This window comes from Gigantopelta aegis, chromosome 12, assembly GCF_016097555.1.
Source record: "Gigantopelta aegis isolate Gae_Host chromosome 12, Gae_host_genome, whole genome shotgun sequence".
NCBI classification, from domain to species: Eukaryota; Metazoa; Mollusca; class Gastropoda; order Neomphalida; family Peltospiridae; genus Gigantopelta; species Gigantopelta aegis.
Genome location: NC_054710.1, coordinates 49,314,410 through 49,325,439, shown reverse-complemented (window position 1 = coordinate 49,325,439; position 11,030 = coordinate 49,314,410).

The window sequence follows — 11,030 nt, the reverse complement described above, 5'->3', positions numbered from 1 at the left end:
ATATAAATGAATTGTCACACAAATAAAATGTCATTTTGAAACTTGCAAATATATAAAATTTGTCATGTGTGTTTAATATAGCAACAATGTGCTCAATGGAACCAGGGGCGGATAACTCCACTATTCATGAATAGTGCCTATTCACCGGATAAGTGGGGAAAGTTTGGTATGCATGGCGGCAGGATAGAGCTCCCCGAATAGCCAACACGCGATTAGCGCCATTCGCTACATTTTCTGCGTATAAAGGCCTATCTACTGGACAAGTCTAAAAGGAAAATGGCCGCTGTGTGGTGCAATTCAGAAACATGGAAATATTTTTTAACAAAATTGATTATTTCTTGATTGAACAAAGCAATTTAACGCTTTATAATGTGGAAAAACATGAAGAATTTAAATTTGAACAACATTTGATCACAGATGAACTATCGGGAAACATCGAAGTGTCCAGTCGGTTGGGCGTGTTAACGTCGCTGTCACAAATCTATAAAAGAACAAGTTTGCAACACTTTCAAGATGTCTGTGGTAACTTATCGGTGAGGAACTTGCTTTTATATAATAAATGCTACATATTTATTTTAGTCTGTTTGTATTTGCCACATCACCATGCATTGTCCTCATTGTTTTTCAATGTATACCTATGGAAAACCGTCTCCCATCAAACATCCTCCCATTGTACTCCCTATTTCTTTTCAACGTTAAACAACGTAAGCACGAACTTACGTAAAACATTTATGTTGTTCACGAAAACACGTGGACAACTTATCAAACATGGGAAAGTTATTTGGGGAAAATATAGAAAAATGGAAAAATAGAAATTAATCCAAATATGTTTTTATAGGGGGTGGGGGATGTATGGGAACATAGACAACGGCTTGTCAAACAACTAAGGTAAACACATAAAAGTTTTAAAGTTTCACTAAATTTTCATTGTAAATAATATTAAATGCATCAGCTGATTCAAATGGCCACGCGGAACATATTTTTCGTAACTGAAATAAGTAAATTAATTTTATTTTCATTGAAAACCTGTGCAACACATATAATAATAATATAACCTATTTCCGTTGACTCGTCGAGACACATAATAATGTATTTGTTCATTTTATATATTATAGGCATGCATCAGTCAATGGTGAGAAGGACTGACAACACTCTTCAGCAGGAGCCAAACCACAAAACAGACATGAATATAGCAAATGGTGCATGTTATCAATGTGTAGGTAGTCCAGACAGGCGTATGACAGAAAGAACAAAACAAAAAAGAGAGCTAGAGCTAGAGCTGATGTAATTATTTTAGAGCATAACATGGCGTTGGTAAGATCATTTAACATAAGATACAATTTATAACGATTATTAAAGCATATATTTGGCAAAATTAAAACTATTTAGGTACAGAATAAATCCAATTTAAAACTGTGCTCTATAAACATATTTTGTGACATGATGTCATTTAAAAAAAACTAATCTGTTTGTTTTTACCTTGGTGAAGCAGATAATTTTTTTCTTTAAAAAAACATACACACACACAAACATAAAAAAACCTACCTGTTATTACCCAGATCATCCTAGTATCATAAATGTCATATTTTTTACATTGTGTTCCAGGTACATGGCAAATAAGTTGCTGTTTTCTCTGGCTGTGAACCCAAATATATATAACATGAGAATATACAGCTGGACTAAGTTCAAGCAAAACAGTTGAATGGACCATTGCTGTTGAATGTGCGCCTTCAAAGATTCCATTTGGAACCTTCTAAGATCCATAAAGTTATTATGGTGTGTGTAATGCTGCATAACTGTGCTAGAAAGCTCTATCTGGTTGAGAGAAATCCAATGATGGTGACCAGTTTTTCTTCTGTTACAATATGAACATTTTGATGTGAAAGAGATTTCAAGCCAAGTAGTTCATGATGTTGATAGCAGAGCTAGCTGCTATATACTAATATACATTTACTTTTAAAGACAGCTGTAGATGACAAAGTAATGAGCAAAATGTGAACTTTCTGATTTACATGCTCTGTTAACACAAAGTTACATTCATATTTTAAATTTTTCAGACATTTTCATTTTGAATTTTAAAATTAAATCAATACACAACAGTTAGATGGCTATAATTGAGAACTACAATGCAAAACAATTCATAAAATAAAGACAAATTAACAAAATAATTATGAAAAATACATGAACTTGTTTTAAAATCTGAGCGAGAATCAAAAATAATTTCAAGTAATAATTCTGTTCATGTACAATATTGAGTTACTTTTAAACCCAATTTAATTAACAGTTTAAGGTGGTTTATCTTAAGTTATCTGGACTTGGTTTATTTACTTCTACTTTATACTTGCTTCACTCTTCACAATTTGTGACGTCAAATAAATTATCAATATTACTTTGAATATTTGTTGTTTGTCGTGTATTTCAGTGTGTGTGCCCTGTTTGACAATATGTAGTGCTTGAAAGAAATAAGGGATCACCCCAGCACTAACAGGGGAGAGTGACTGCAAAAACACCCCAAACAAACCTTCATCTAGTGTGTCAGCAACTTAACCGTGTAACTGTCATCCAGTCCTACATTGAATCTCCGTACTTTATACCGACATTAGGATGATAATAGTAGTCAATACTAAGTGTTCCCTTATTTCTTTCTCTGTATATTTTGTTAAGTTTTAACATGAAACAGAGTATACATACTTGTAACATGGAATTAAGTCCCTATATATTAAAAGTGTAAATACTAGTAGTTAAAGGGACATTGCCGAGTGTGCTGCATTGTAAGATGTTTCCAACTAATAAACTATTGCTAAGATTAAACTTACATATTAAATATATTTTCTTGTTTGGAATATCAGAGGCTGTATATTCAATGTGTTTCTGGTCGTCTTAAAGGGACATTCCTGAGTTTGATGCATTGTAAGATGTTTCTGACTAATAAACTATTGCGACAATTAAACTTACATATTAAATATATTTTCTTGTTTAGAATATCTATGGCTGTATATTGAGTGTGTTTCTGGTCGACTTAAACGAACATTCATGAGTGCTGCATTGTAAGATGTTTTCAACTAATAAATATTTCTACTATTAAACTAACATATTAAATATATTTTCTTGTTTAGTGTCTGTATATCCAATGTGTTTCTGGTCGTCTTAATATATGTCAGAAGCCCAAACTGGATTGCGTCGTCAAATAGTTTTGTACGTGTGAATTTTTGTTTGTTTAGGAAATAAAATAAAATTTAACCTAGTACAGATATTAGAACGATCAGAAGCACCTTTAATATACAGTCACTAACATTTTATGCAGGAAAATATATTCCATATGTAATTATAATCGTTAAAAAGTCTCTGTTAGTCGATATGTTAAAAACTGAAGCAAACTCAGGAATGTCCCTTTAATATTTGTAAGAAGCCCAAACTGGATTTTGTCTTCAAGTAATTTAGTAGGTACGAACAAAAACATTTAGGACATAAAATGAAATTTAAATTAGTACAAATATTAAAACGATCAGAAACACAATTAATATACGGCCAATAATATTTTATGCAGGAAAATATATTTGATATGTAATTACAATTGTTAAACACTCCCTGTTAGTCGATAACATCTTAAACATTGCAGCAAAGAGGAATGCGCCTTTAACATCACTATTTATTTAAGATACAGTTGGTTTGACGGACCAATGCTATTACACTTGGTATAGTAATAGAAATCAAATCTTTGTAGATCTGACTGAAAACAAAGAAAAACTAATGAAAAATGAAATTGAAAGTTCCATTCTTGTGGTGTCAATAATTGAGCATCCCATCCCCTCTATGTCTTGGATATGCTCTAAAACTTGTTTATGTGTGTTAAATAATACATATTAAAATTTAAAATCTACCTTTTATTCCAGATTATAAATTGTATATTTGCATTTGGATTTTAAAAATATTATTATTATTTTTTTAATTATTATTATTATTTTTTTTTATTTTTTTTTATATTTTTTTATTATTATTTTATTTTTTTGTGCGTGTCGGTGTGCGTATGCGAAGTTATATGTGTATACTTAAAGTTTGTTTATTGGTGGGATGGGGGTGGGGTGGTTGTATAAATAGATACAATATAATAGAACATATCTCGCAGAACCCATTTTGTATAGTCAATTTTTGTTTAATTAATTTACATGTCTATTCCAAAATTATAAAATTTGAGAACTTGGGCTAAATAATATATATATAAAAAATTTTTTTTTTTATATCTGTATTATTAATATTCACACATACATGTATAACTTCATGATAATAACAATTGTAAATACTGAATGAAAATTTCGTTCTCTATACCTAAATGATAATGTTTAATTTTGTATTGTAACTCTGTCACTTCATCCCTGTGGTAATGTAAACAAATGTAAAAAAGGGGTTCTGTGAATAAATATTTAAAAAAATATTAATAATAAAAAAAAATGTTTTATTACTTTTGTATAGCTATCAACTGAATGCAAACTTAAAATGTTCGACTCGATGGTCCTTCCAATCTTATTATATGCCTGCGAAATTTGAGGGCATGAGAACAAATTATATATTTAACTCGGTACAAATCCCCTGCGCGTGCTGTAACCTCACCGTGGTGCAGGGGTGTAACATTCTCTTTGAGAATCATGGCCAATATAGCACAACACCCCTCTGCGGATATGTTTTCTGGCAGCATACCACTTTGGCCTTGAGTTCAGCCAGACGGGTGGTCAGGGAGGCCCGACCTGATCAATCGGCTGGCCATATCATGCTCTAGAGGAAACAACCTTTGTTTTGTTTATAGTAGCCAAGAACAAACACTTTTTTAAATTACATTTTGTATTTGTTGCACTTGGGGTGGTGGCTAGGGTCAATCGGGTGATTATTTTTTCTTGCCTGAGAATATCAACCATGTATCCCTGGCATGAGTGTCTGCTGGTCATCCGCACGTCATGTCCCCATGTTGGACTCCGTGGTGGGTGGGGGCATGGTTTGAGAAAAAAAAAGCCCTCAACCAATTGATGGGACACTAAAAAGGGTCCATGCCGAAGTTGTGGATTCTTCTTCTTCAGATGACGAATCCAAGAACACATGTTAAAAAACAACAACAAGAGTGATATCTTCTGATTCCTGGCCGAGGTTATTGGTCATCAGTTCAACTGTTGACGGAGCCTTGAATAAACTGTCACCATTTGCTGTCCAGAAGGGGCTTGTCGGCTTGGCTGGTGAGCCAAAGACTGTTAAAAAATTAATGAATGAGACTTTGCTTGTTGAATGCTTGACAGAAAGCCATTCTAAATGTTTGTTTAAAGTCGATCATTTTATGTAATGTGCCTATCACAGTGACAGCTCATACCTCCATTAATTCTTCTAAGGGAGTGTTTAGGTCTCGTGATGTGCAGGGAGCTAGTGATGATGAGATTCTTGAGAATTTATCACTACAAGGTGTGACATTTGTAAAGAGGATAATGGTTTGTAGAAACAATGTATTAGTTCCTACGAATACATTTATCTCGTCTTTTAACAAGCCGATACTTCTTCAATCAATCAGGGTTCGGTATCTCAGCTTACCTGTAGAACTTTACATTCGAAACCCTTTGCGCTGTTTTAAGTGCCAAAAGTTTGGTCATGGTCAGGCTGCATGTACAAACCACTTGACATGTGCGCGTTGTTTACAGCTTGACCATGACACCAAAACAAGCTAAAATGAGATCATGTGCATAAACTGAAATGGGCACAAGTTTGAATATTCGCGAGAATGTACAAGTTGGAAAAGAGAAAAGAAGGTTCAGTAGGTCAAGGCTGAAAAGCGCTTGTCATTCCATGAAGCCAGGAAATTGGTGGAAATATTGACACCAGTTGTTGCAGGAGGGCAGTCATATGCTGCAGCAGTACGGGTTTCTATGAGAAGCGTAGCAACTAATACTGATATTGTCTGGCACTGTAATAACGCTAAAATACACACAAAAAACCTGTCGTATATACAGAAAGTTGAAAAGCAAGTAGTAAAGGCCGACCACAAACAAAATGAAGCAAATAAACAGCCTCAAGCATCTTTGGAATATATAGATCCGCCAAGTAGGTTGCCTTCTTGGGAGCCAGGAACCAGTAAAGGATCTCAGCCAAGCAAAGATGCAAAGTCATCAAAAAAACAAATATTCTGGAGGAATGAAGATTGAGATGTGTACCAACCCAATCAGCAACTCCTTTGATGCTTTGGTTATTGATGATGAAGATGGGATGGATTACATGTCCATTGATCTTCCACAAGTGCAGGCACCATCTTCAAAACAAAAGGAAAAGTCAAAATTAACTCTAATACTTCCTCCTAATGACTAATTCAGTCATTCGGTGGAACTGCCGTGGGCATAGGTCCACTTTTGATGAATTAAGTCTTTTAATTCAAAAACATAATCCTCTTACAGTGTGTCTTCGGGAAACTTTCTTGAAAGACACTGATCATATTACCATGAGAAGATTTAACCTCTATCATAAGTTTCGTGAAACTGAAAATAGAGATTATGGGGGTGTTTCCATTCTTGTTAATGAAAGCATTCCTCAGAGTATAGTAACATTAACTACAAATTTACAAGCTGCGGCTGTAAAGGGTCACGGCTCATAAAACTATAACTCTATGTTTTAATTCTAAAGATATTCAAGATCTCATTAACCAGCTCCCTACTCCCTTTATTATTATGGGATATGTTAATGGTCACCACACTTTGTAGGGATGTGAGGATGTAAATATTGGAGGTAAACAATTCGAAGACTTAATTCTCAAAAATGACTTGCTTTTATTTAATGATAAAAGTCATACATATTTTTTATTCTGCAAACGGTTCTTTCAATTCTGTAGACTTAACCCTTTGTAGTCCTTCACTTTTTCTTGATTTCTCCTGGTAAGTTGGTTCAGACCCTTGTGGTGGTGACCGCTTTCCCATTATTTTGGAGAATGATGGACCACCATCGCTTGAAAGGGTTCAAAGGTGGAAGTTAGCAAACGCAAATTGGAGTCAGTTTCAACATCTGTGCAGCACCCGACTGCAACAATTTGCCATTACAGATGATCCCACGTGGTTTAATGATACGTGAAAGGATACATTCAAAGAGTGAAACAGGTTGCTTGAGAAGTTTAAATGTGAATCTACTGCGGATAACCTGGATGTATTTCGTATTACTAGGGCTAAGACTCGCAGAGAGATTAGACAGAGTAAGAACACATCTGAATTCACGAACATCAGTGAAATGTGTCTGGAATAGGATCCGTAAAATCAAAGGTAAAGAATCCAGTAATGCAGTTCATTATTTGTCTGTCAATGATATGGATGTATCGTCACATCGAGACATTGCCAATCCATTGGAAGACAACTTTTCTCACAATTCATCTTCTGCTTTCTGTACAGATGTTTTTTTACATCTGTCAGAACTGAAGCTGAAAATCAGTCCATTAATTTGTCATCTGAAAATGCTGAAGTATACAGCAGGCGTTTCTCTATGGAGAAATTACAGGATGCTCTTCGTCGAGCCCATGATACTTCAATAGGACCAGACGAAATTCGTTATCATTTATTAAAGCATTTAACGAATCATCTTTGATGGTTCTTTTGAATATTGTTAATAACATCTGGATTTCTGATGACTTTCCTTCTGATTGCAGGATAGTAATTATCTCGCCTTCATGTAAACATTTTTAATCTCATTGGTTGTTTGCCATTGGACAAATCCCTTATACCCCTGTGGGCGGAGCTAAATTCTCTTATACCCCGTCTGTAATTTCCAACAGTTTCCAGCCACCCCAGTTAATGCCAAAGCAATAATTAGATTATAAATAACATTGATAATCAATCAAGTATACATAATTAATTTTCTTTTTACTATAAAATACACTATTTCAATACTTTTAACAGCTGCAATGTTGAACTCGGCCACCTACTCACGGTTGTGGTGTTATTGTATTAATACGCGATATTCTTGTGTTTGTTTTGTTTGTTTGTTTGTTTTTTTTGTTTAGTTTTTTACCATATACATTTCTGATAAAAAAAGAGAAGTTTTTTATTTATTTTTTTATTAAAGTGCTGTGCCAGATGTATGATGTATTGAGCTATATCAATCAAGATATTATTTAATATGATTAGAAAATTAAAAAAAGAAATGTAAAAAAATTATATACCGGTATATTTTCTATTTAAAAATATTCCCCTGAAAAACAGAACCAGCTGAATTCGTTTCGGGAATTTCCGTAAGATTTGATCCGTGACGTCACGAAGGGAACTCCTTTCGATAGTCAGCGCCATTGTTCATTGCTTCGTTTGTGTTTATTATGGTTAAACGGCGTGTTGTTGGCGGCTGTAGCAACACAAAAGCCGATAAATTTAGTCTTCACGCATTTCCTAGTAATGTTGCTGTGAGAAAGCTGTGTGTGAATTTGATTAAAACAACGTGGAAATACTGGACAGGAAGAAAATGCCGGAAACCGTTGCGACAGCAGACACTTTAGTTTCGATTCGTCCAAACTGGCTTGTCGGCTTTAGCGAGATATGGGAATACCATGTGTTATGGCTTTTAAAAAAGATGCTGTACCAACCATTTTTCTGCGACACAAAACAAATGACAACAAGCCGACGCCATCCACACCGAAACGACCTTGTGGTGCATATCGTCAATGTCCCAAATTGCGTTATGCTTTCAACTCCGGTCAATTTGTTTTCTCATGCACGGTTCGTGCAATCATCGAGATCCGATTTGTTGTTGTTTGCATCTCGTTCATTTGTCACATTGTTCTTTATAGTTCGAGAACATTAAAACAATAAAGTCAGACAAGTAAGTATCTATAGCCTAGTCCGTCCCATCCTACAACAATTTAGGGTTTTTTTGTGTGTTTTTTTAAAGAAAAAAAAAGAAGCTAATTTTGTATGCATCTTAGAAAACAAACTGCTCAGAAATAAATGACTTGTAAATTCCATAGCATGAAAAAAGGCGTTCCCTGTAAAACACTATAAATACATTAAATTAATTTTACTATACCTCCCACAGAGAAAACCTTTTTTCATACTATGAAATGTGCTATAAGTTATTTATTTCTGAGCAGACTGTTTTCACAACTGCACACAAAAAAATTGTATTGTTTTGTTATTTCCAAAACACTTTTACTTTTTTTTTTACGTCAAACTAAACTGAAATTATTCACACAAAAAAACATCTTCCTAGATGGATGGGACGGACTAAAAGTAGTTTTTGTGTATTTTTTAAAATTAAAATAAGTTATTTATTTCTGAGCAGACTGTTTTCACAACTGCACACAAAAAATAGTATTGTTTTGTTATTTCCAAAACACTTTTACTTCTCTTTTTTTTACGTCAAACTAAACTGAAATTATTCACCAAAAAAACCCATCTTCATGGATGGGACGGACTAAAAGTCGTTTTTGTTTATTTCTTAAAATTACCGATATCGGGTCCACTTGACTTGTAGAATTCAAGTTATTTATCGTCTTTTCTACTACATCACAAGTATTAGAACATACAGTGTAGTAAAATAATTCGCACGAAAAGCTAAAGAACAAAACAAGAATAAAAGTTGTAAATTAGTGGTAAGCTGTCTCCACGACCATTTTCATCGTCATTTGTCAGGCCGGTGGTTCGTCGGAAGATGTTCCAGGTTCAAACTGATAAGGCATTATTTGTTGTGTTGCACAAATATTAGTCCAGTCGTCATTACTACACTATTCATCATCGAAAGAAGAATCGCATGATCAAGCTTGGCAGTCGCTGTCGGTCCCACTTTCGCTTGCGCTGAAAGTCATCTCGTGGTAGGTTTCTGTGAAGCGCGTTCCCTTCGTGACGTCACGGCTATTTACAGGCAAATGTTTTTACCGAGAATTTTACTCGGTCGTTTCCGGCAGTGTTCTACGGGAGTGATGTTTTAATACTTTTATGGGGCATTTTCGTAAGTATTGACTTACATATCGGTGTAAAATATTATTGCAATGAATTAAGACAGCATTTAATTGTTGAATTTGAAATTTTAGTGTATGGTCTGGCACAGCACTTTAATATCTGTTTCAGACAATTTCGTATTTACAAACATTTGAAGTTAAAAACTTGTTTATCGATGGAACTATTTTTCGTCACTGGCAAGTGATTTCGTTCGCGTCCGCGTGGTACGGCTCCGTTAATAAATTGTTAACAATTATTGTCTGGCGTTATTTTGATTATTTGGCTATATGGTTTAACATGTCGGCAAGATAAATTCGTTGTAGAAACATATCTCGGGGTATATGGCTCTTTTTTGTACCCTCTGTGTGCTCTTTTTACCCCCTCGCCTTCGGCTCGGGGTAAAAAAGCACACAGAGGGTACATAAAAGGCCATATACCCCTCGTGATGCTTCTACAACTTTTATTATTCTTATTCCCAAGCCTGATAAGCATCCAACTAATTCTACTAGATATCGCCATATCGCTTTAACAAGTAACATTTGTAAAACCATGGAACAAATGATCAATGTGTAGACTTGTCTGGTATCTTGAATCCCACAAATTGCTTACTTGTGGGTTGAGATCTAGACGTAGCACGGCTGAACATCTTGTTCAATTTGAAACGTTTTGTAGGGAAGCTTTCATCCATAATAAACACTTGGTAGCAGTGTGTGTGTGGGGTGGGGGTGGGGGGGAGGGGTTTATTTGGAGAACGCTTACGATACCACGTGGAAGTATGGTATTTTAAACGACCTCCATGTCAATGGGCCTTAGAGGTCGACTTTCTGTTTTTATTTATCAATTTTTAAAAGATAATTTTTTAAAGTCCGGGTGTGGTCGACTTTCTCCGACATTCACCCACAGGAGATGGGAGTACCTCTAGGTAGTATCCTGTCTGTAACTCTATTGTCTGTGAGAATCAACAGCATCACCCAGTGTTTAACACCTGGTGTGGATTGCTCATTAGATGGTGATGATTTTGAGATTTGCTATAGATCGTCCAATAGGAGTATCATTGAATGTAAGTTGCAGCTTTGTTTGAATAAACGTCATCAATGG